A 25,831-nucleotide genomic window follows, 5' to 3' on the forward strand; every position below is an offset into this window, starting at 1 on the left:
GAATTCCTGAAATTTTGGGAAAATTGGGAATTTTTCCAGTTTAAAAAACTACTTTGTTTTTGTACTGATTAAGAGGAATGTTTTGACGGTGGAACGGTTGAAGTGGGTTAAAAATGTGGAAGTGGTCGCCAAAAAAAAGGGTGGAAATAGGGCTTTGGAAAACCAGGAATTCTGGAAAATCCTGGAATTTTGTTTAACTTGGAAAATGACAGTTTGAATGTCCAGAATGGTGGAATATGTTGAAGGTGGAATGGTTTGAATCGGTTGAAGAATGTGGGAATTATGGAAGTTTGAAAAATGGACAATTCATTTTGAATGGGGAAAAAGAGGGAAAAGAAGGGAATTATGGGAAATCCTGGAATTTTTTTTAGAATTGTTGAAGTAGAGCACACAATTCCTGAACAGGCTGAATATTTGGAAGTTGGAACGGTTTGAATCAGATGTAAAATGTGGGAGTTGAGGAACTTTGAAAAATGTCCCATTTCCCAAAAAATTGGGAATTTCGGGAAAAGCGAGAATTTTTGTGAAAATGGTAAAAAACTGAATGGGTTGAAATGGTTGGTGTTGGAATTTTTTAAATCGGTGGAAGAAGGAACATGTTGAATTGAATTAAATGGTATTACGGAATTCCTGGAATTTTGGGAAAATTGGGAATTTTTCCAGTTCAAAAACAACTTTTTTTTTGTACTGATTAAGAGGAATGTTTTGATGGTGGAACGGTTGAAGTGGGTTGAAAAATGTAGAAGTGGTCGCCAAAAAAAAGGGTGGAAAAAGGGCTTTGGAAAACCAAAAATTCTGGAAAATCCTGGAATTTTTTTTCACTTGGAAAATGACAGTTTGAATGTCCAGAATGGTGGAATATGTTGAAGGTGGAATGGTTTGAATCGGTTGAAGAATTATGGAAGTTTGAAAAACGGACAATTCATTTTGAATGGGAAAAAACTGAGAAAAAGGGAATTATGGGAAATCCTGGAATTTTTTTAGAATTGTTGAAGTAGAGCACACAATTCCTGAACAGGCTGAATATTTGGAAGTTGGAACAGTTTGAATCAGATGTAAAATGTGGGAGTTGAGGAACTTTGAAGAATGTCCCATTTCCCAAAAAATTGGGAATTTCGGGAAAAGCGAGAATTTTTGTGAAAATGGTAAAAAACTGAATGAGTTGGAAATGGTTGGTGTTGGAATTTTTTAAATCGGTGGACAAATGTTGAAGAAGTGACACGTTCAATTGAATTAAATGGTATTATGGAATTCCTGGAATTTTGGGAAAATTGGGAATTTTTTCAGTTCAAAAAACGACTTTGTTTTTGTACTGATTAAGAGGAATGTTTTGACAGTGGAACGGTTGAAGTGGGTTGAAAAATGTGGAAGGAGTAGTAGCCAAAAAAAAAGGGTGGAAATAGGGCTTTGGAAAACCAAGAATTCTGGAAAATCCTGGAATTTTTTTCAACTTGGAAAATGACAGTTTGAATGTCCAGAATGGTGGAATATGTTGAAGGTGGAATGGTTTGAATCGGTTGAAGAATGTGGGAATTATGGAAGTTTGAAAAATGGACAATTCATTTTGAATGGGGAAAAAGAGGGGAAAAAAGGGAAATATGGGAAATCCTGGAATTTTTTTTAGAATTGTTGAAGTAGAGCACACAATTCCTGAACAGGCTGAATACATGGAAGGTGGAACAGTTTGAATCAGATGTAAAATGTGGGAGTTGAGGAACTTGGAAGAATGTCCCATTTCCCAAAAAATTGGGAATTTCGGGAAAAGCGAGAATTTTTGTGAAGCTGGTAAAAAACTGAATGAGTTGAAATGGTTGGTGTTGGAATTTTTTAAATCGGTGGAAGAAGTAACATGTTGAATTGAATTAAATGGTATTACGGAATTCCTGGAATTTTGGGAAAATTGGGAATTTTTTCAGTTCAAAAAACGACTTTGTTTTTGTACTGATTAAGAGGAATGTTTTGACAGTGGAACGGTTGAAGTGGGTTGAAAAATGTGGAAGGAGTAGTAGCCAAAAAAAAAGGGTGGAAATAGGGCTTTGGAAAACCAAGAATTCTGGAAAATCCTGGAATTTTTTTCAACTTGGAAAATGACAGTTTGAATGTCCAGAATGGTGGAATATGTTGAAGGTGGAATGGTTTGAATCGGTTGAAGAATGTGGGAATTATGGAAGTTTGAAAAATGGACAATTCATTTTGAATGGGGAAAAAGAGGGGAAAAAAGGGAAATATGGGAAATCCTGGAATTTTTTTTAGAATTGTTGAAGTAGAGCACACAATTCCTGAACAGGCTGAATACATGGAAGGTGGAACAGTTTGAATCAGATGTAAAATGTGGGAGTTGAGGAACTTGGAAGAATGTCCCATTTCCCAAAAAATTGGGAATTTCGGGAAAAGCGAGAATTTTTGTGAAGCTGGTAAAAAACTGAATGAGTTGAAATGGTTGGTGTTGGAATTTTTTAAATCGGTGGAAGAAGTAACATGTTGAATTGAATTAAATGGTATTACGGAATTCCTAGAATTTTGGGAAAATTGGGAATTTTTCCGGTTCAAAAAACTACTTTGTTGTTGTACTGATTAAGAGGAATGTTTTGACGGTGGAACGGTTGAAGTGGGTTGAAAAATGTGGAAGGAGTAGTAGCCCAAAAAAAGGGTGGAAATAGGGCTTTGGAAAACCAGGAATTTTGGAAAATCCTAGAATTTTTTTTCACTTGGAAAATGACAGTTTGAATGTCCAGAATGGTGGAATATGTTGAAGGTGGAATGGTTTGAATCGGTTGAAGAATGTGGGAATTATGGAAGTTTGAAAAACGGACAATTCATTTTGAATGGGGAAAAAGAGGGGGAAAAAAGGGAATTATGGGAAATCCTGGAATTTTTTTTAGAATTGTTGAAGTAGAGCACACAATTCCTGAACAGGCTGAATATTTGGAAGTTGGAACGGTTTGAATCAGCTGGAAAATGTGGGAGTTGAGGAACTTTGAAGAATGTCCCATTTCCCAAAAAATTGGGAATTTCGGGAAAAGCGAGAATTTTAGTGAAAATGGTAAAAAACTGAATGAGTTGAAATGGTTGGTGTTGGAATTTTTTAAATCAGTGGACAAATGTTGAAGTAGTAACATGTTGAATTGAATTAAATGGTATTACGGAATTCCTGGAATTTTGGGAAAATTGGGAATTTTTCCAGTTCAAAAAACTACTTTGTTTTTGTACTGATTAAGAGGAATGTTTTGACGGTGGAACGGTTGAAGTGGGTTGAAAAATGTGGAAGGAGTAGTAGCCAAAAAAAAGGGTGGAAATAGGGCTTTGGAAAACCAAGAATTCTGGAAAATCCTGGAATTTTTTTCAACTTGGAAAATGACAGTTTGAATGTCCAGAATGGTGGAATATGTTGAAGGTGGAATGGTTTGAATCGGTTGAAGAATGTGGGAATTATGGAAGTTTGAAAAATGGACAATTCATTTTGAATGGGGAAAAAAAGGGAATTATGGGAAATCCTGGAATTTTTTTTTAGAATTGTTGAAGTAGAGCACACAATTCCTGAACAGGCTGAATATTTGGAAGGTGGAACAGTTTGAATCAGATGTAAAACGTGGGAGTTGAGGAACTTGGAAGAATGTCCCATTTCCCAAAAAATTGGGAATTTCGGGAAAAGCGAGAATTTTTGTGAAAATGGTAAAAAACTGAATAAGTTGAAATGGTTGGTGTTGGAATTTTTTAAATCGGTTGACAAATGTTGAAGTAGTAACATGTTGAATTGAATTAAATGGTATTAAGGAATTCCTGGAATTTTGGGAAAATTGGGAATTTTTCCAGTTCAAAAAACTACTTTGTTATTGTACTGAATTCCTGGAATTTGGGGAAAATTGGGAATTTTTCCAGTTTAAAAAACGACTTTGTTTTTGTACTGATTAAGAGGAATGTTTTGACGGTGGAACGGTTAAAGTGGGTTGAAAAATGTGGAAGGAGTAGTAGCCAAAAAAAAGGGTGGAAATAGGGCTTTGGAAAACCAGGAATTCTGGAAAATCCTGGAATTTTTTTTAACTTGGAAAATGACCGTTTGAATGTCCAGAATGGTGGAATATGTTGAAGGTGGAATGGTTTGAATCGGTTGAAGAATGTGGGAATTATGGAAGTTTGAAAAATGGACAATTAATTTTGAATGGGTAAAAAGAGGAAAAAAAGGGAAATTTTGGAATTTTTTTTAGAATTGTTGAAGTAGAGCACACAATTCCTGAACAGGCTGAATATTTGGAAGGTGGAACAGTTTGAATCAGATGTAAAAAGTGGGAGTTGAGGAACTTGGAAGAATGTCCCATTTCCCAAAAAATTGGGAATTTCGGGAAAAGCGAGAATTTTTGTGAAAATGGTAAAAAACTGAATGAATTGAAATGGTTGGTGTTGGAATTTTTTTAATCGGTGGAAGAAGTAACATGTTGAATTGAATTAAATGGTATTACAGAATTCCTGGAATTTTGGGAAAATTGGGAATTTTTCCAGTTCAAAAAACTACTTTGTTTTTGTACTGAATTCCTGGAATTTTTGGGAAATTTGGGAATTTTTCCAGTTCAAAAAACTACTCTGTTTTTGTACTGAATTCCTGGAATTTTTGGGAAATGTGGGAATTTTTCCAGTTCAAAAAACGACTTTGTTTTTGTACTGATTAAGAGGAATGTTTTGACGGTGGAACGGTTGAAGTGGGTTGAAAAATGTGGAAGGAGTAGTAGCCAAAAAAAAGGGTGGAGATAGGGCTTTGGAAAACCAAGAATTCTGGAAAATCCTGGAATTTTTTTAACTTGGAAAATGACAGTTTGAATGTCCAGAATGGTGGAATATGTTGAAGGTGGAATGGTTTGAATCGGTTGAAGAATGTGGGAATTATGGAAGTTTGAAAAATGGACAATTCGTTTTGAATAGAGAAAAAAAAGGAAAATATAGGAGATCCTGGAATTTTTTTTAGAATTGTTGAGGTAAAGCACACAATTTCTGAACAGGTTGAATATTTGGAAGGTGGAACAGTTTGAATCAGCTGGAAAATGTGGGAGTTGAGGAACTTTGAAGAATGTCCCATTTCCCAAAAAATTGGGAATTTCGGGAAAAGCGAGAATTTTAGTGAAAATGGTAAAAAACTGAATGAGTTGAAATGGTTGGTGTTGGAATTTTTTAAATCAGTGGACAAATGTTGAAGTAGTAACATGTTCAATTGAATTAAATGGTATTGCAGAATTCCTGGAATTTTGGGAAAATTGGGAATTTTTCCAGTTCAAAAAACTACTTTGTTTTTGTTCTGATTAAGAGGAATGTTTTGACGGTGGAACGGTTGAAGTGGGTTGAAAAATGTGGAAGGAGTAGTAGCCAAAAAAAAAGGGTGTAAATAGGGCTTTGGAAAACCAATAATTCTGGAAAATCCTGGAATTTTTTTCAACTTGGAAAATGACGGTTTAAATGTCCAGAATGGTGGAATATGTTGAAGGTGGAATGGTTTGAATCGGTTGAAGAATGTGGGAATTATGGAAGTTTGAAAAATGGATAATTCATTTTGAATGGGGAAAAAGAGAAAAAAAGGGAAATATGGGAAATCCTGGAATTTTTTTTAGAATTGTTGAAGTAGAGCACACAATTCCTGAACAGGCTGAATTTTTGGAAGGTGGAACGGTTTGAATCAGATGTAAAATGTGGGAGTTGAGGAACTTTGAAGAATGTCCCATTTCCCAAAAAATTGGGAATTTCGGGAAAAGCGAGAATTTTTGTGAAAATGGTAAAAAACTGAATGAGTTGAAATGGTTGGTGTTGGAATTTTTTAAATCGGTTGACAAATGTTGAAGTAGTAACATGTTGAATTGAATTAAATGGTATTAAGGAATTCCTGGAATTTGGGGAAAATTGGGAATTTTTCCAGTTCAAAAAACTACTTTGTTGTTGTACTGAATTCCTGGAATTTGGGGAAAATTGGGAATTTTTCCAGTTTAAAAAACGACTTTGTTTTTGTACTGATTAAGAGGAATGTTTTGACGGTGGAACGGTTAAAGTGGGTTGAAAAATGTGGAAGGAGTAGTAGCCAAAAAAAGGGTGTAAATAGGGCTTTGGAAAACCAGGAATTCTGGAAAATCCTGGAATTTTTTTTCACTTGGAAAATGACAGTTTGAATGTCCAGAATGGTGGAATATGTTGAAGGTGGAATGGTTTGAATCGGTTGAAGAATGTGGGAATTATGGAAGTTTGAAAAATAGACAATTCATTTGGAATGGGGAAAAAGAGGGGAAAAAAGGGAATTATGGGAAATCCTGGAATTTTTTTAGAATTGTTGAAGTAGAGCACACAATTCCTGAACAGGCTGAATATTTGGAAGTTGGAACAGTTTGAATCAGATGTAAAATGCGGGAGTTGAGGAACTTTGAAGAATGTCCCATTTCGCAAAAAATTGGGAATTTCGGGAAAAGCGAGAATTTTTGTAAAAATGGTAAAAAACTGAATGAGTTGAAATGGTTGGTGTTGGAATTTTTTAAATCGGTGGATAAATGTTGAAGTAGTAACATGTTGAATTGAATTAAATGGTATTACGGAATTCCTGGAATTTTGGGAAAATTGGGAATTTTTCCAGTTCAAAAAACGACTTTGTTTTTGTACTGATTAAGAGGAATGTTTTGACGGTGGAACGGTTGAAGTGGGTTGAAAAATGTGGAAGGAGTAGTAGCCAAAAAAAAAGGGTGGAAATAGGGCTTTGGAAAACCAAGAATTCTGGAAAATCCTGGAATTTTTTTTAACTTGGAAAATGACAGTTTGAATGTCCAGAATGGTGGAATATGTTGAAGGTGGAATGGTTTGAATCGGTTGAAGAATGTGGGAATTATGGAAGTTTGAAAAATGGACAATTCATTTTGAATGGGGAAAAACAGAAAAAAAGGGAATTATGGGAAATCCTGAATTTTTTTTTAGAATTGTTGAAGTAGAGAACACAATTCCTGAACAGGCTGAATATTTGGAAGTTGGAACGGTTTGAATCAGATGTAAAATGTGGGAGTTGAGGAACTTTGAAAAATGTCCCATTTCCCAAAAAAGTGGGAATTTCGGGAAAAGCGAGAATTTTTGTGAAAATGGTAAAAAACTGAATGGGTTGAAATGGTTGGTGTTGGAATTTTTTAAATCGGTGGAAGAAGTAACATGTTGAATTGAATTAAATGGTATTACGGAATTCCTGGAATTTTGGGAAAATTGGGAATTTTTCCAGTTCAAAAACAACTTTTTTTTTGTACTGATTAAGAGGAATGTTTTGATGGTGGAACGGTTGAAGTGGGTTGAAAAATGTAGAAGTGGTCGCCAAAAAAAAAGGGTGGAAAAAGGGCTTTGGAAAACCAAGAATTCTGGAAAATCCTGGAATTTTTTTTCACTTGGAAAATGACAGTTTGAATGTCCAGAATGGTGGAATATGTTGAAGGTGGAATGGTTTGAATCGGTTGAAGAATTATGGAAGTTTGAAAAACGGACAATTCATTTTGAATGGGAAAAAACAGAGAAAAAGGGAATTATGGGAAATCCTGGAATTTTTTTAGAATTGTTGAAGTAGAGCACACAATTCCTGAACAGGCTGAATATTTGGAAGTTGGAACAGTTTGAATCAGATGTAAAATGTGGGAGTTGAGGAACTTTGAAGAATGTCCCATTTCCCAAAAATTGGGAATTTCGGGAAAAGCGAGAATTTTTGTGAAGCTGGTAAAAAACTGAATGAGTTGAAATGGTTGGTGTTGGAATTTTTTAAATCGGTGGAAGAAGTAACATGTTGAATTGAATTAAATGGTATTACGGAATTCCTAGAATTTTGGGAAAATTGGGAATTTTTCCGGTTCAAAAAACTACTTTGTTTTTGTACTGATTAAGAGGAATGTTTTGACGGTGGAACGGTTGAAGTGGGTTGAAAAATGTGGAAGGAGTAGTAGCCCAAAAAAAGGGTGGAAATAGGGCTTTGGAAAACCAGGAATTTTGGAAAATCCTAGAATTTTTTTTAACTTGGAAAATGACAGTTTGAATGTCCAGAATGGTGGAATATGTTGAAGGTGGAATGGTTTGAATCGGTTGAAGAATGTGGGAATTATGGAAGTTTGAAAAACGGACAATTCATTTTGAATGGGGAAAAAGAGGGGAAAAAAAGGGAATTATGGGAAATCCTGGAATTTTTTTTAGAATTGTTGAAGTAGAGCACACAATTCCTGAACAGGCTGAATATTTGGAAGTTGGAACGGTTTGAATCAGCTGGAAAATGTGGGAGTTGAGGAACTTTGAAGAATGTCCCATTTCCCAAAAAATTGGGAATTTCGGGAAAAGCGAGAATTTTAGTGAAAATGGTAAAAAACTGAATGAGTTGAAATGGTTGGTGTTGGAATTTTTTAAATCAGTGGACAAATGTTGAAGTAGTAACATGTTGAATTGAATTAAATGGTATTACGGAATTCCTGGAATTTTGGGAAAATTGGGAATTTTTCCAGTTCAAAAAACTACTTTGTTTTTGTACTGATTAAGAGGAATGTTTTGACGGTGGAACGGTTGAAGTGGGTTGAAAAATGTGGAAGGAGTAGTAGCCCAAAAAAAAGGGTGGAAATAGGGCTTTGGAAAACCAAGAATTCTGGAAAATCCTGGAATTTTTTTCAACTTGGAAAATGACCGTTTGAATGTCCAGAATGGTGGAATATGTTGAAGGTGGAATGGTTTGAATCGGTTGAAGAATGTGGGAATTATGGAAGTTTGAAAAATGGACAATTAATTTTGAATGGGGAAAAAGAGGAAAAAAAGGGAAATTTTGGGAAATCATGGATTTTTTTTTAGAATTGTTGAAGTAGAGCACACAATTCCTGAACAGGCTGAATATTTGGAAGGTGGAACAGTTTGAATCAGATGTAAAAAGTGGGAGTTGAGGAACTTGGAAGAATGTCCCATTTCCCAAAAAATTGGGAATTTCGGGAAAAGCGAGAATTTTTGTGAAAATGGTAAAAAACTGAATGAGTTGAAATGGTTGGTGTTGGAATTTTTTAAATCGGTGGAAGAAGTAACATGTTGAATTGAATTAAATGGTATTACAGAATTCCTGGAATTTTGGGAAAATTGGGAATTTTTCCAGTTCAAAAAACTACTTTGTTTTTGTACTGAATTCCTGGAATTTTTGGGAAATTTGGGAATTTTTCCAGTTAAAAAAACTACTCTGTTTTTGTACTGAATTCCTGGAATTTTTGGGAAATGTGGGAATTTTTCCAGTTCAAAAAACGACTTTGTTTTTGTACTGATTAGGAGGAATGTTTTGACGGTGGAACGGTTGAAGTGGGTTGAAAAATGTGGAAGGAGTAGTAGCCAAAAAAAAGGGTGGAAATAGGGCTTTGGAAAACCAAGAATTCTGGAAAATCCTGGAATTTTTTTTAACTTGGAAAATGACAGTTTGAATGTCCAGAATGGTGGAATATGTTGAAGGTGGAATGGTTTGAATCGGTTGAAGAATGTGGGAATTATGGAAGTTTGAAAAATGGACAATTCGTTTTGAATAGGGAAAAAGAGAAAAAAAAGGAAAATATAGGAGATCCTGGAATTTTTTTTAGAATTGTTGAAGTAAAGCACACAATTTCTGAACAGGTTGAATATTTGGAAGGTGGAACAGTTTGAATCAGATGTAAAATGTGGGAGTTGAGGAACTTTGAAGAATGTCCCATTTCCCAAAAAATTGGGGATTTCGGGAAAAGTGAGAATTTTTGTGAAAATGGTAAAAAACTGAATGAGTTGAAATGGGTGGTTTTGGAATTTTTTTAATCAGTGGACAAATGTTGAAGAAGCAACATGTTCAATTGAATTAAATGGTATTGCAGAATTCCTGGAATTTTGGGAAAATTGGGAATTTTTCCAGTTCAAAAAACTACTTTGTTTTTGTACTGATTAAGAGGAATGTTTTGACGGTGGAACGGTTGAAGTGGGTTGAAAAATGTGGAAGGAGTAGTAGCCAAAAAAAAAGGGTGTAAATAGGGCTTTGGAAAACCAATAATTCTGGAAAATCCTGGAATTTTTTTCAACTTGGAAAAAGACGGTTTAAATGTCCAGAATGGTGGAATATGTTGAAGGTGGAATGGTTTGAATCGGTTGAAGAATGTGGGAATTATGGAAGTTTGAAAAATGGATAATTCATTTTGAATGGGGAAAAAGAGAAAAAAAGGGAAATATGGGAAATCCTGGAATTTTTTTTAGAATTGTTGAAGTAGAGCACACAATTCCTGAACAGGCTGAATATTTGGAAGGTGGAACGGTTTGAATCAGATGTAAAATGTGGGAGTTGAGGAACTTTGAAGAATGTCCCATTTCCCAAAAAATTGGGAATTTCGGGAAAAGCGAGAATTTTTGTGAAAATGGTAAAAAACTGAATGAGTTGAAATGGTTGGTGTTGGAATTTTTTTAATCGGTGGATAAATGATGAAGTAGTAACATGTTGAATTGAATTAAATGGTATTACGGAATTCCTGGAATTTTGGGAAAATTGGGAATTTTTCCAGTTCAAAAAACTACTTTGTTTTTGTACTCAGAGGAATGTTTTGACAGTGGAACGGTTGAAGTGGGTTGAAAAATGTGGAAGGAGCAGTAGCCAAAAAAAAGGGTGGAAATAGGGCTTTGGAAAACCAGGAATTCTGGAAAATTCTGGAATTTAGTTTAACTCGGAAAATGACAGTTTGAATGTCCAGAATGGTGGAATATGTTGAAGGTGGAATGGTTTGAATCGGTTGAAGAATGTGGGAATTATGGAAGTTTGAAAAATTGATCATTCATTCTGAATGGGGAAAAAGAGAAAAAAAAGGGAAATATGGGAAATCCTGGAATTTTTTTTAGAATTGTTGAAGTAGAGAACACAATTCCTGAACAGACTGAATATTTGGGAGTTGGAACAGTTTGAATCAGATGTAAAAAGTGGGAGTTGAGGAACTTTGAAGAATGTCCCATTTCCCAAAAAATTGGGAATTTCGGGAAAAGCGAGAATTTTTGTGAAAATGGTAAAAAACTGAATGAGTTGAAATGGTTGGTGTTGGAATTTTTTAAATCGGTGGACAAATGTTGAAGTAGTAACATGTTGAATTGAATTAAATGGTATTACGGAATTCCTGGAATTTGGGGAAAATTGGGAATTTTTCCAGTTCAAAAAACTACTTTGTTTTTGTACTGAATTTCTGGAATTTTTGGGAAATTTGGGAATTTTTCCAGTTCAAAAAACTACTCTGTTTTTGTACTGAATTCTTGGAATTTTTGGGAAATTTGGGAATTTTTCCAGTTCAAAAAACGACTTTGTTTTTGTACTGATTAAGAGGAATGTTTTGACGGTGGAACGGTTGAAGTGGGTTGAAAAATGTGGAAGGAGTAGTAGCCAAAAAAAAAGGGTGTAAATAGGGCTTTGGAAAACCAATAATTCTGGAAAATTCTGGAATTTTTTTCAACTTGGAAAAAGACGGTTTAAATGTCCAGAATGGTGGAATATGTTGAAGGTGGAATGGTTTGAATCGGTTGAAGAATGTGGGAATTATGGAAGTTTGAAAAATTGATCATTCATTCTGAATGGGGAAAAAGAGAAAAAAAAGGGAAATATGGGAAATCCTGGAATTTTTTTTAAAATTGTTGAAGTAGAGAACACAATTCCTGAACAGACTGAATATTTGGGAGTTGGAACAGTTTGAATCAGATGTAAAAAGTGGGAGTTGAGGAACTTTGAAGAATGTCCCATTTCCCAAAAAATTGGGAATTTCGGGAAAAGCGAGAATTTTTGTGAAAATGGTAAAAAACTGAATGAGTTGAAATGGTTGGTGTTGGAATTTTTTAAATCGGTGGACAAATGTTGAAGTAGTAACATGTTGAATTGAATTAAATGGTATTACGGAATTCCTGGAATTTGGGGAAAATTGGGAATTTTTCCAGTTCAAAAAACTACTTTGTTTTTGTACTGAATTTCTGGAATTTTTGGGAAATTTGGGAATTTTTCCAGTTCAAAAAACTACTCTGTTTTTGTACTGAATTCTTGGAATTTTTGGGAAATTTGGGAATTTTTCCAGTTCAAAAAACGACTTTGTTTTTGTACTGATTAAGAGGAATGTTTTGACGGTGGAACGGTTAAAGTGGGTTGAAAAATGTGGAAGGAGTAGTAGCCCAAAAAAAAGGGTGGAAATAGGGCTTTGGAAAACCAGGAATTCTGGAAAAAAAATTTAAACTTGGAAAATGACAGTTTGAATGTCCAGAATGGTGGAATATGTTGAAGGTGGAATGGTTTGAATCGGTTGAAGAATGTGGGAATTATGGAAGTTTGAAAAATGGACAATTAATTTTGAATGGGGAAAAAGAGGAAAAAAAGGGAAATTTTGGGAAATCATGGATTTTTTTTAGAATTGTTGAAGTAGAGCACACAATTCCTGAACAGGCTGAATATTTGGAAGGTGGAACAGTTTGAATCAGATGTAAAAAGTGGGAGTTGAGGAACTTTGAAGAATGTCCCATTTCCCAAAAAATTGGGAATTTCGGGAAAAGCGAACATTTTTGTGAAAATGGTAAAAAACTGAATGAGTTGAAATGGTTGGTGTTGGCATTTTTTAAATCGGTGGAAGAAGTAACATGTTGAATTGAATTAAATGGTATTACGGAATTCCTGGAATTTTGGGAAAATTGGGAATTTTTCCAGTTCAAAAAACGACTTTGTTTTTGTACTGATTAAGAGGAATGTTTTGACGGTGGAACGGTTGAAGTGGGTTGAAAAATGTGGAAGGAGTAGTAGCCAAAAAAAAGGGTGGAAATAGGGCTTTGGAAAACCAAGAATTCTGGAAAATCCTGGAATTTTTTTTAACTTGGAAAATGACAGTTTGAATGTCCAGAATGGTGGAATATGTTGAAGGTGGAATCGGTTGAAGAATGTGGGAATTATGGAAGTTTGAAAAATTGATCATTCATTTTGAATGGGGAAAAAGAGAAAAAAAAGGGAAATATGGGAAATCCTGGAATTTTTTTTAGAATTGTTGAAGTAGAGAACACAATTCCTGAACAGGCTGAATATTTGGAAGGTGGAACAGTTCGAATCAGATGTAAAATGTGGGAGTTGAGGAACTTTGAAGAATGTCCCATTTCCCAAAAAATTGGGAATTTCGGGAAAAGCGAGAATTTTTGTGAAAATGGTAAAAAACTGAATGAGTTGGAAATGGTTGGTGTTGGAATTTTTTTAATCGGTGGACAAATGTTGAAGAAGTGACATGTTGAATTGAATTAAATGGTATTACGGAATTCCTGGAATTTTGGGAAAATTGGGAATTTTTCCAGTTCAAAAAACGACTTTGTTTTTGTACTGATTAAGAGGAATTTTTTGACAGTGGAACGGTTGAAGTGGGTTGAAAAATGTGGAAGGAGTAGTAGCCAAAAAAAAGGGTGGAAATAGGGCTTTGGAAAACCAAGAATTCTGGAAAATCCTGGAATTTTTTTTAACTTCGAAAATGACCGTTTGAATGTCCAGAATGGTGGAATATGTTGAAGGATGAATGGTTTGAATCGGTTGAAGAATGTGGGAATTATGGAAGTTTGAAAAATGGACAATTCATTTTGAATGGGGAAAAACAGAAAAAAAGGGAATTATGGGAAATCCTGGAATTTTTTTAGAATTGTTGAAGTAGAGCACACAATTCCTGAACAGGCTGAATATTTGGAAGGTGGAACAGTTTGAATCAGATGTAAAATGTGGGAGTTGAGGAACTTTGAAGAATGTCCCATTTCCCAAAAAATTGGGAATTTCGGGAAAAGCGAGAATTTTTGTGAAAATGGTAAAAAACTGAATGAGTTGGAAATGGTTGGTGTTGGAATTTTTTTAATCGGTGGACAAATGTTGAAGAAGTGACACGTTCAATTGAATTAAATGGTATTACGGAATTCCTGGAATTTTGGGAAAATTGGGAATTTTTCCAGTTCAAAAAACGACTTTGTTTTTGTACTGATTAAGAGGAATGTTTTGACGGTGGAACGGTTGAAGTGGGTTGAAAAATGTGGAAGGAGTAGTAGCCAAAAAAAAAGGGTGGAAAAAGGGCTTTGGAAAACCAGGAATTCTGGAAAATCCTGGAATTTTTTTTCACTTGGAAAATGACAGTTTGAATGTCCAGAATGGTGGAATATGGAATAATGGTTAGCCTTTGCTCCGCGCTCTGACCTTGCGCTTCTAAAGAGGTGCTTAGATGTCCGCGAGTCCGTGGCTCACTAGTGCAACAACAACGCCCGAAATGTGTCCCGTGAAAAACCGTCCGAGCGGAACTCTCTAATAACTAAAGTTCCTTGGGTGAATAATGTCAACTCACTACACCGGTATGTTTTAGTGCTTTCATGGCGAGTTTACTCGGGTTTGGAGGTTGCCAAAAGAACGCTACATTTCGGACTGCATTGTGCCGAGTGTGGAATTTGGTGGAGGAGGAATTATGGTGTGGGGTTGTTTTCCAGAGTTGGGCTTGGCCGTTTAGTTCCAGTGAAAGGAACTTTGAATGCTCCAGGATACCAAAACATTTTGGATAATACCACACTCTCAACCTTGTGGGAACAGTTTGGAGCGGGCCCCTTCCTCTTCCACAAAGCAAGGTCCATAAAGACATGGATGACAGAGTCGGGTGTGGATGAACTTGACTGGCCTGCACAGAGTCCTGACCTGAACCCGATAGAACAACCTTTGGGATGAACTAGAACGGAGACTGAGAGCCAGGCCATCAGTGTGTGTGATAATGGGGGATATGGGTCATCGGGGTATTGTTTTTCATTTGCGTTGCATTTCTTTTGTGTATGAAAAGCGCTTCATAAATAAAGTTTAAATGATTGATTGTGTATCTGCGACGCAAAAGAGATGCTAATGTTTGTGTCCTTGTAGGAAAGTACATGCAGATGATGAACATTCTGAAGCCCATCGCCTTCGATGTCATCCACTGTGTGTCGCAGCTCTTCGACTACTACCTCTTCACAGTCTACACCTTCTTCGGACGGAATGACATGGTACAGTGGCTTCTTTCAAATGACTTTTTTTTCATTTTTTACATCAGGCCCTTACATGGCTGCGTGCTCGCCCACACAAAAGAGAGGTTGTGTGAAGTAAATATTCTGCACCACTGACTAGGGATGATGTTTGATAAGGAATTATCGAGTTCGAGCCTATTATCGAATCCTCTTATCGAACCGATTCCTTATCGATTCTCTTATCGAGTCCAGATAGGTTGTTGTACATGGAAAAAAACACACAATATTTGGTTTAACAAAAGCTCACTTTTATTATATAATAAAAAATAAAATCTAATAAATAAATAAATATTGACTGTTACCCACCTAAAAAAATAAAATAAAAAAAATAAATATTGACTGTTGTTACCCAAAGTATATTAAGTGGGATTTTTCAGAGAAACAAATATATACAGTAACACAAAAACAAGCTGTCTCTGTGATCACTATAGGTGTATAAATAATAATATAGTGTTAAATAAAATCAGTCCCTTGGGCACAAAACTGAAAATAATACAGCTCTCCAAAAAGTGCACTTCTGCTGCTATTGGAACATAACTGTTTGTTATGATGCTTTGACATTTTTGCACTTTATTTCTTTATTGAAAGAAAATTCTATGAAGAGAAAAGTTCTTTGCAAATGTGGTTACAATGCTAAAAAAAATGAAAAGTTAAAGCTAAAAAAAAAAAAACACTTTATTGAGTTAACATTATTTCTTTATAGGGGGAAAAATGTTATGAGCGAGAGAATATAACAACTACACTACCCAGCATGCAACGGGAGTGACGAGCATGCGCGGTAGCCCCGAAAAGTGTTGCATGTTGCCACGCTGTGAAAGTAAACGTCAAGAACTCAGCCAACACGCCTCGTCTGCATTATTTATAATTAGACAGACAACACATCTACAGTGTGATTTTGTTTTGTTTACAAGGAAAGAAAAACAAAAGTTAAAAAAGGGAGATGTGTTGTATATATATGTATGTGCTGCGGTTGTTTTAAGAACGTTGCGACAGCTGCCGTAAAGGAGGTGCGTTGCTAGCCTGGTTGCTATGTTTCCGGTTGGTGGTAAAAGTGTTGGTCATGTGTTTTACCCTGCTCAAATCTCTCAGTAAAGTTATTCGATGGATTATAGCTTTTGTTTTGAACTTTATTACACCTTGGAGCGCTTTTTCCCGTCCATTGTTTTCCTGCTTTCGCTATCTGCGCCTAATGACTGAGCTACGTGACGCCATTTCTTGTGATGTCCCACGGAGCATTTCTGGTCGGGACGGGATTCGAATAAAGAATCAACTCTTTTCCTTTACTATAGTGGTCTCGGTAACGGGTACCGGTTCTCAAAAAGGGGTTCGAGTCCGAGGACTCGGTTCTTGTCTTATCAAACAACCGGGAAAACTGATTTCGAGTATCATCCCTACCGCTGACACAGCAACATGAAAAGTGTCCCTCGGTTTGAGGGATGACTACACCAGGGTTGATGTACTATAACTGTTAGAGCTTAGGCTGCTGGGGGAGTTGAATACTGCCAGGGGAGGGACAATCCCATCTTGCTGATTTACCACCTCACGGGGGGGAATTGTTCTCTTATTTGAACTCTCGCTTCAGTGGTGCTGCTAACTGTCTGTATTTTGGCTCCAAGCACAGGTATTGCCTTCCGAAGCACATTCCAACAGTGGTGTAATATTACTGCAGTAATGTTATTTCATTGCAGACCGTGTGTGTGTGTGATTCTTTAACCTGCACGACCACGTCTGTCTTTTGTCAAATTGAAAATCCCCACCACAAATCATCCAGAGGTTCTATGCAGGGTGGCCAAACTTTTTGACTTGGAGGCCGCATTGGGCTAAAATGTATATGTACACTACCGTTCAAAAGTTTGGGGTCACATTGAAATGTGCTTATTTTTGAAGGAAAAGCACTGTACTTTTCAATGAAGATAACTTTAAACTAGTCTTAACTTGAAAGAAATACACTCTATTAGGGATGTCGATAAATGCGTTAAAATGTAATATCGGAAATTATCGGTATCGGTTTTTTATTATCTGTATCGTTTTTTTTGTTGTTGTTTTTTTTTATTATTATTTTTTTTTATTAAATCAACATAAAAAACACAAGATACACTTACAATTAGTGCACCAACCCAAAAAACCTCCCTCCCCCATTTCTTTCTGTTATCAATATTCTGGTTCCTACATTACATATCAATATATATCAATACAGTCTGCAAGGGATACAGTCCGTAAGCACACATGATTGTGCGTGCTGCTGGTCCACTAATAGTACTAACCTTTAACAGTTAATTTGACAAATTTTCATTAATTACTAGTTTCTATGTAACTGTTTTTATATTGTTTTACTTTCTTTTTTATTCAAGAAAATGTTTTTAATTTATTTATCTTATTTTATTTTATTCATTTTTTTAAAAAAAAGTACCTTATCTTCACCATACCTGGTTGTCCAAATTAGGCATAATAATGTGTTAATTCCACGACTGTATATATCGGTTGATATCGGTATCGGTTTATATCGGTATCGGTAATTAAAGAGTTGGACAATATCGGATATCGGCAAAAAGCCATTATCGGACATCCCTAGATGAGACTATGACGGGCACATATCGAGGAGGAGTGGACCAGTTTCAGGGCAGAGTTGGGAAAACATTTTTAGATACAATTTCTCGGCCTGTATCGCCCCCGCATTCTTTGACTTGTTCAGTACACGGCCCTTGGGGGGTTCAGTTTGAAGCCCACCGATCTACAGTGTTTTCATGATTCCTTAACCTTGTCTTTTTCCAAGATTTCCAGGATCTTGCCCACACTACAGTATTGTATTAACTAGGGGTGTAACGGTACAAGAAAAGTTCGGTTCGGTACATACCTCGGTTTAGAGGTCATGGTTCGGTTCATTTTCGGTACAGTAAGAAAACAACAAAATATACATTTTTGGGTTATTTATAGGGATGTCCGATAATGGCTTTTTGCCGATATCCGATATGCCGATATTGTCCAACTCTTTAATTACCGATACCGATATCAACCGATATATACAGTCGTGGAATTAACACATTATTATGCCTAATTTGGACAACCAGGTATGGTGAAGATAAGGTACTTTTTTTTTTAAATGAATAAAATAAAATAAGATAAATAAATTAAAAACATTTTCTTGAATAAAAAAGAAAGTAAAACAATATAAAAACAGTTACATAGAAACTCTTGCAGACTGTATTGATATATATTGATATATAATGTAGGAACCAGAATATTAATAACAGAAAGAAACAACCCTTTTGTGTGAATGAGTGTAAATGGGGGAGGGAGGTTTTTTGGGTTGGTGCACTAATTGTAAGTGTATCTTGTGTTTTTTATGTGGATTTAATAATAAATTTTAAAAAAAACGATACTGATAATAAAAAAAACCGACACCGATAATTTCCGATATTACATTTTAACGCATTTATCAGCCGATAATATCGGCAGACCGATATTATCGGACATCTCTAGTTATTTATTTACCAAATTTGCAAAATCTTCCACCAAAAATATTTCTCTTAGTGTCATATTTGATGTGAAGTAATGGGAACCTTGGATAGGTCAATAATTCATAATAACATTGATTTTGATTCAATATTATGTTTTGAGCAATGACAGTTTGAAAGAAAGAAAAAAACAACTTTGTTTTATTAGTCAACATTGCAACTTTTTCTAAATTACATTTAACCTTTCAAGCTTTTTTATTTCACTTTTGCTCTGTTTTTGTTTATTTGAATAGTATTTTTAGAATGTGCCGTGGGCCTTTAAAACATTAGCTGTGGGCCGCAAATGGCCTCCGGGGGCACACTTTTGACACCCCTGCTATAGATAATAAACAATTAAATGTGATAAATCTATGGATAAAAAGCAGAGCCTGGCGACGCATGCGCGTTTATCATAACTCTCTCTCTCTCTCTGTCTCTGCCCCTCCCTCACCAATGCTGCTGCGCTTACAATGTGTTTTGTTTTTAACCCCTTCTTAACCCTGAACGTACATTGAAAATACATGCAACCCTAACTCAAAATGCCGGACATTTGAGTCATTTAAGAAACTCCACAAAAGAGGACATGTCCGGTGAAAAGAGGACGTATGGTCAGTCTATGCTAGCCCGTTAGCTGCTAGCATGCCGTGTGTTGTGCCTCGCTGTGCATTGTTTACACAACGTGCGTTACGCTACTTAATATGTCCATGTGGAAACTTGTTCGGTACACCTCCGAACCGAACCGGAACCCCCGTACCGAAACGGTTCAATACAAACACACGTACCGTTACACCCCTACTATTAACCTTTTCACTCACATGTGCTCCTGTCTCACCCCCATCTGCCTCCTCCCGACCCGTCATTAGAGAGGCCCATACAGTCAAAGGCTAATCACGCCATGAATCTTTCAAAAGCCCGAATGCTCTGCACACATGATGCTACTTTGACCCGCTAACTGCTCTTTTTCCAAGCTGTCGTAGTCTTGACATTAATATTGGAAAGGGTAAATGCCTCATTACGTGTTTACATTGTCCCCTGCCAACATATGCTAAAGATGCACTCATTTCCCAGGATAGGCTCGTCATCAATAATCGGGCTTCCGGTTGTTTGGGCTCAGGGGAAAGAATCTCAATTGGGGACTTGGCTGAGTGATTGACAGATTAGAGACTGACTAGACCCGCGGCTCCGGAGCCGCATGCGGCTCTTTGACCACTCTGATGCGGCTCAGTTACATACTTGCCGACCCCCCCGATTTTCCCAGGAGACTTATGGATCTCAGTGTCTCTCATAGATAACTCCCAGGGAAAATATAATCCTATTTACACACTAATTACTAAATAAAGGGAGTGCCCTAATTGCACTGCAGTAATTGTCCTCTATAGCGTTTACAAACAGCATGCCAGCCCGGCCACATGTTGTATGTTTTGTTTTTTCTTGCACACATATGAGACAGCAAAACATACTTAGTCATCAGCCACACAGCTTACACTGACGGTAGCCGTATCAAACAACTTTAACATTGTTACGTTACAAATATGCGCCACACTGTGAACCCACACCAAAAAAGAATGAAAAACACATTTCTGGAGAACATCCCACCGTAACACAACATAAACACAACACAACAAATACCCAGAATCCCATGCAGCCCTAACTCTTCCGGTCTACATTATACACCCCCGCTACCACCAAATCCCCCCACACATCAACCCCCCCACCCCTCTCCGTGCGTTGGTTGAGCGGAAGAGTTAGGGCTGCATGGGATTCTGGGTATTGGTACCGTCAGTGTAAGATGTGTGGCTGCTGAGGTAGTACGCCTTGCTGTCACTTACGTGAGCAAGCTGAAACTGCATTCTACATGAGGTCGAGCAGGTACGCTGTTTGGGCAGGCTGTAGAGGGCGCCAAAAGCAGTGTCATCACACCCTGATATTCGGGAGTCTCCCGGGAAAAATGAGAGGGTTGGCAAGTATGATGCTATCAAGCGCCATTTATTCAAAACTCGCGGGCCGCACTAACATCAAATTTCCACATAAAAGTGCGTGCCGGTGCGTGTGTCGGAGACCCCTGGTTAACATAGCACAAAGCGTTTAAGTTTTGTATGCAGTGTTTTTCATTTTAATTTTTTTTATGGCTCCCATTATTTTCTTTAATTTGTGAAACTTGCCAAAATGGCTCTTTGAGTGGTAGAGGTTGCCGACCCCCGGGCTAGAGTATACAAATGAGTTTTAAGATGGGACTTAAATGCTTCTACTGAGGTAGCATCTCTAACCGTTACTGCTAGAACATTCCATAGTACTGGAGCCCCAATAGAAAACGCTCTATAGCCCGCAGACTTTTTTTGGGGGCTCTGGGAATCACTAATAAGCCGGAGTTCTTTGAACGCAGATTTCTGCCGGGACAATCGGCAAGATAGACCGTGTGCAGTGTTTCCCATAAACTGCCAAGATACCTGTGGCGGTGGGGGCGTGGCTATGGGCGTGGTCACCATGACATCATCGAGTAATTTGCATAATTTACTACAATGATATGATTTTGTCTAAAAAGGCTCAAAAAAATGTATACTTACTAATGAATAATAACAGTTTTGTTTTAAACGTCCATCCATCCGTCCATTTTACAATATAATTACAACAATTTATGTACATATTTATAGACAGATTTGAACAATTTTTCATTTCATTTCATTTTTATTTATCTCCTTCATTGATGTGCATCTTTGATGGACAATTATAACACAATTATTCAGTTACACACCAATGCCTGAGAAGGAGCAGGATGGAGAAAAATCTTATATTTTCCTGCCCCCTTCAACATAATACATAGTCTTACTTAATGATATATGAACCAACAATTACATCCAAATATAACGAAAACAAAACAAAACAAAAAAAAAACACACAAAAAGAACAATAAGTTATTCACTGAAATATATTTATTAATTGTGGTTCTTACAAAAAATATATCTTATAAAATATAAAAGCTAAAATGTCTCTTAAAGCTCTGCCCCTTTAATTAGTGCATACTAAATAATTTAACTTTAGCCTACTACTACAAATAGGGATGTCCGATAATATCGGCAGGCCGATATTATCGGCCGATAAATGCGTTAAAATGTAATATCGGAAATTATCGGTATCGGTTTTTTTATTATCGGTATCGTGTTTTTTTTTTTGTTGTTTTTTTTTTTTTAATTAAATCAACATAAAAAACACAAGATACACTTACAATTAATGCACCAACCCAAAAAACCTCCCTCCTCATTCACACAAAAGGGTTGTTTCTTTCTGTTATTAATATTCTGCTTCCTACATTATATATCAATATATATCAATACAGTCTGCAAGGGATACAGTCCGTAAGCACACATGATTGTGCGTGCTGCTGGTCCACTAATAGTACTAACCTTTAACACTTAATTTTACTCATTTTCATTCATTACTAGTTTCTATGTAACTGTTTTTATATTGTTTGACTTTCTTTTTTATTCAAGAAAAATGTATCTTATTTTATTTTATTTTTAAAAAAAAGACCTTATCTTCACCATACCTGGTTGTCCAAATTAGACATAATAATGTGTTAATTCCACGACTGTATATATCGGTGGTGAAGATAAGGTACTTTTTAAAAAAAATAATAAAATAAGATAACTAAATTAAAAACATTTTCTTGAATAAAAAAGAAAGTAAAACAATATAAAAACAGTTACATAGAAACTAGTAATTAATGAAACTGAGTAAAATGAACTGTTAAAGGTTAGTACTATTAGTGGACCAGCAGCACGCACAATCATGTGTGCTTACGGACTGTATCCCTTGCAGACTGTATTGATATATATTGATATATAATGTAGGAACCAGAATATTAATAACAGAAAGAAACAACCCTTTTGTGTGAATGAGTGTGAATGGGGGAGGGAGGTTTTTTGGGTTGGTGCACTAATTGTAAGTGTATCTTGTGTTTTTTATGTGGATTTAATAAAAAAAATAATAATAATAATTTTAAAAAAAAACGATACTGATAATAAAAAAAACGATACTGATAATTTCCGATATTACATTTTAACGCATTTATCGGCCGATAATATCGGCAGACAGATTATACTAACACAAAACTATCCAAAATCTACCCCACTGTTAGCAATACCTGCAAACAATCTCCGGCCGATCATGTCCATATGTTCTGGTCCTGCTCTAAACTATGTTCCTTTTGGGAGGACATTTTGGACACAATCGGAAAAGCATACGGTCAAAACTTTCCCCCCCAACCCATTATCAGCCATTTTTGGCGTATGCCCCGATAACATGTGCCCGGTATCACAAAAACGCGCTGTTGCTTTTACGACCTTGCTGGCCAGGTGATTGATCTTGTTGATTGGAGCACTTAACAGATGTGTGGATCAGAGAGGTTCTCTACAATCTAAAACTGGAAAAACTTAGGTTTTCGCTAGAGATGTCCGATAATATCGGCAGAACGATAAATGCGTTAAAATGTAATATCGGAAATTATCTGTATCGTTTTTTTTATTATCAGTATCGTTTTTTTGTTTTTGTTTTTTGTTTTTTTAAATTTTTTTATTTTATTAAATCCACATAAAAAACACAAGATACACTTACAATTAGTGCACCAACCCAAAAAACCTCCCTCCCCCATTCACACTCATTCACACAAAGGAGTTGTTACTTTCTGTTATTAATATTCTGGTTCCTACATTATATATCAATATATATCAATACAGTCTGCAAGGGATACAGTCCGTAAGCACACATGATTGTGCGTGCTGCTGCTCCACTAATAGTACTAACCTTTAACAGTTCATTTTACTCATTTTCATTCATTACTAGTTTCTATGTAACTGTTTTTATATTGTTTGACTTTCTTTTTTATTCAAGAAAAATGTATCTTTTTTTATTTTATTTTTTAAAAAAAGACCTTATCTTCACCATACCTGGTTGTCCAAATTAGACATAATAATGTGTTAATTCCACGACTGTATATATCGGTTGATATCGGTATCGGTAATTAAAGAGTTGGACAATATCGGAATATCGGATATCGGCAAAAAGCCATTATCGGACATCCCTAGCTACAACCATATTATTTACCAGCAACATAAAGTGAAACAGAAGCAGAGGTGTCCTGCCACAGTCAGTAACAAATAAACAGAAAACAAATACAAATAAGGCAACAAGAGAAGCCTATATGGGCATCTACATCAACTATATGATTTGCCTGAGAAGCTGGACAGGACCAAAAAAAATAAAAATAAATACAAATAAATGAATGTGTGGGAAACCCTGGAGACACACAGAGCCATCTCTGTTGTTTGGTTTATTTACAATCACCACCCTCAATAACTCACTGGATTACATTTGTTGACTCTTTGTTTGTTGTTTTTCTTTCTGTGGTCCATACGTCATCCTTAGCCCGTCCCCAGCCCGTCTATGCCAACTCACGGGGGCAGAGAGTCTGGTCCCGCCCGCGTGGTGGGCCCCGCTTGTTTGGTAAGACTAGAACTCCCCGAGCACGGAGTGCAGACCCTGGCCTCGTCACTCCTTGCAGCCCCTAGAATGTGCCTGTCCTTGACTTTAGAGGCATTTGTTTGAATGTTGAGTTTGCTGTGATTCCACCCCCTTCATTTAACCCCCCCGGCCCCCCGCCTCAGTAGTGTGAATTAGTAGCTCCCCCAACCTCCCTGACTTGGATTAGTCCGCTTGAAGAAGAAAGTTCCTCCTGTCTGGGACTATGAGATGCGTGTGGCATGCCTTCACACTTTCCTGAAGTCTTGCTGACACTAACGTTGTGTGAATCTGTGTGTGTTCCACAGTATGAGTCATCGGGTCTGGGCCTTATCAGCAGCAGACTGAGAACCACCCTGAACCGGATCCAGGAGAGCCTCATCGACACGGTACGACTGTAACTCACCCTCTTTGCTCGTTACCTCATTTCCTCCCACAAACACGCTCTTCCATTTTCTCTACTTTTAACGTCTATTCACTCTCGCCGGCCTGCCTATATGCGCGCGGTCCGTGTTGCCACATAATACATTACGGGTCGTCATTATGTGGCCAGTGGTCACGCACACACGCACACTCTTAGTGACCAGACCAGGCGTGTTGTTCCATTAGGACCTTCAATGACGACAATTAGTCGGGAGCTGTCCACACTCTCCTCTCTCTTAATACCACAGCTTTTTTTTTTTCCCCCCTGGAGCCTGACCGGTGGCAACTATTTCACCTCGGCTTTTCATTTGTCCCCATATTCTTTCCTGTCCACTTTTTAATCTGCTCATTGTCACTCAAAGGTTCTTTGCTTACAGAAAAGTATGAACTTCCGGTGACCTAGAATATGTGCGATACATTTGAATGAATCAGAGGCTGACGCATTAATGATGGGTTATACTTAGGGTTGCAAAGTGTCAGGTTCAACACTGATGACGTCTATTAAACAGACAAAGAAGCAAGGAATTAAACAGAGACAGAATTAAATTTGGCACAATGAGGATAAACGCGTAGACCTGTACCCTTGTACAGTGTCCCACCACGATTACATGGCAACAGCTGTTTCTAAAGGGACCGGGGGTCGTAAACAGCCGCTGCCTTTGGTTACAAAACACTACTTGGTATTGCATCGATACCTAAATGTGCGGTATCATCCAAAACTAATGTAAAGTATCAAAGAAGAGAAGAATAAGTGATTATTACATTTTAACAGAAGTGTAGATAGAACATGTTAAAGCAGAAAATAAGCAGATATTAACAGTAAATGAACAAGTGGATTAATAATTCATTTTTACAGTTTGTCCCTCATAAAATAATAGGCAGATAAATGACACAATATTGTCAGGTTCAAACACAGATGACGTCTATTAAACAGACAAGAAGCAAGGAATGAAACAGAGACAGAATTACATTTTAGCTCAATTGAGAAGTAACGTCTGGGTTGTACTCTTTGCACAGTGTCCCACCATGCTCTGACGGAAGATTGTATGCCTCCTCTTTTATTTGGACTTTCTCTGATTACATGGCAACAGCTGTTTCTAAAGGGACCGGGGGTCGTAAACAGCCGCTGCCTTTGTTTAACAAAACACTACTTGGTATTGCATCGATACCTAAATGTGTGCTATCATCCAAAACTAATGTAAAGTATCAAACAACAGAAGAATAAGTGATTATTACATTTTAACAGAAGTGTAGATAGAACATGTTAAAGCAGAAAATAAGCAGATATTAACAGTAAATGAACAAATGGATTAATAATTCATTTTTACAGTTTGTCCCTCATAAAATAATAGGTAGATAAATGACACAATACTGTCAGG

General features: G+C 36.6%; 1 pseudogene; it reads left to right on the plus strand.

Moving 5' to 3' along the window:
- LOC133636395 (asparagine synthetase [glutamine-hydrolyzing]-like) overlaps positions 1 to 25,831 on the plus strand; it is a 256,169-nt pseudogene that overhangs the window by 100,435 nt on the left and 129,903 nt on the right.

Source organism: Entelurus aequoreus, linkage group LG20 (genome assembly GCF_033978785.1).
Source record: "Entelurus aequoreus isolate RoL-2023_Sb linkage group LG20, RoL_Eaeq_v1.1, whole genome shotgun sequence".
Classification (NCBI taxonomy): Eukaryota; Metazoa; Chordata; class Actinopteri; order Syngnathiformes; family Syngnathidae; genus Entelurus; species Entelurus aequoreus.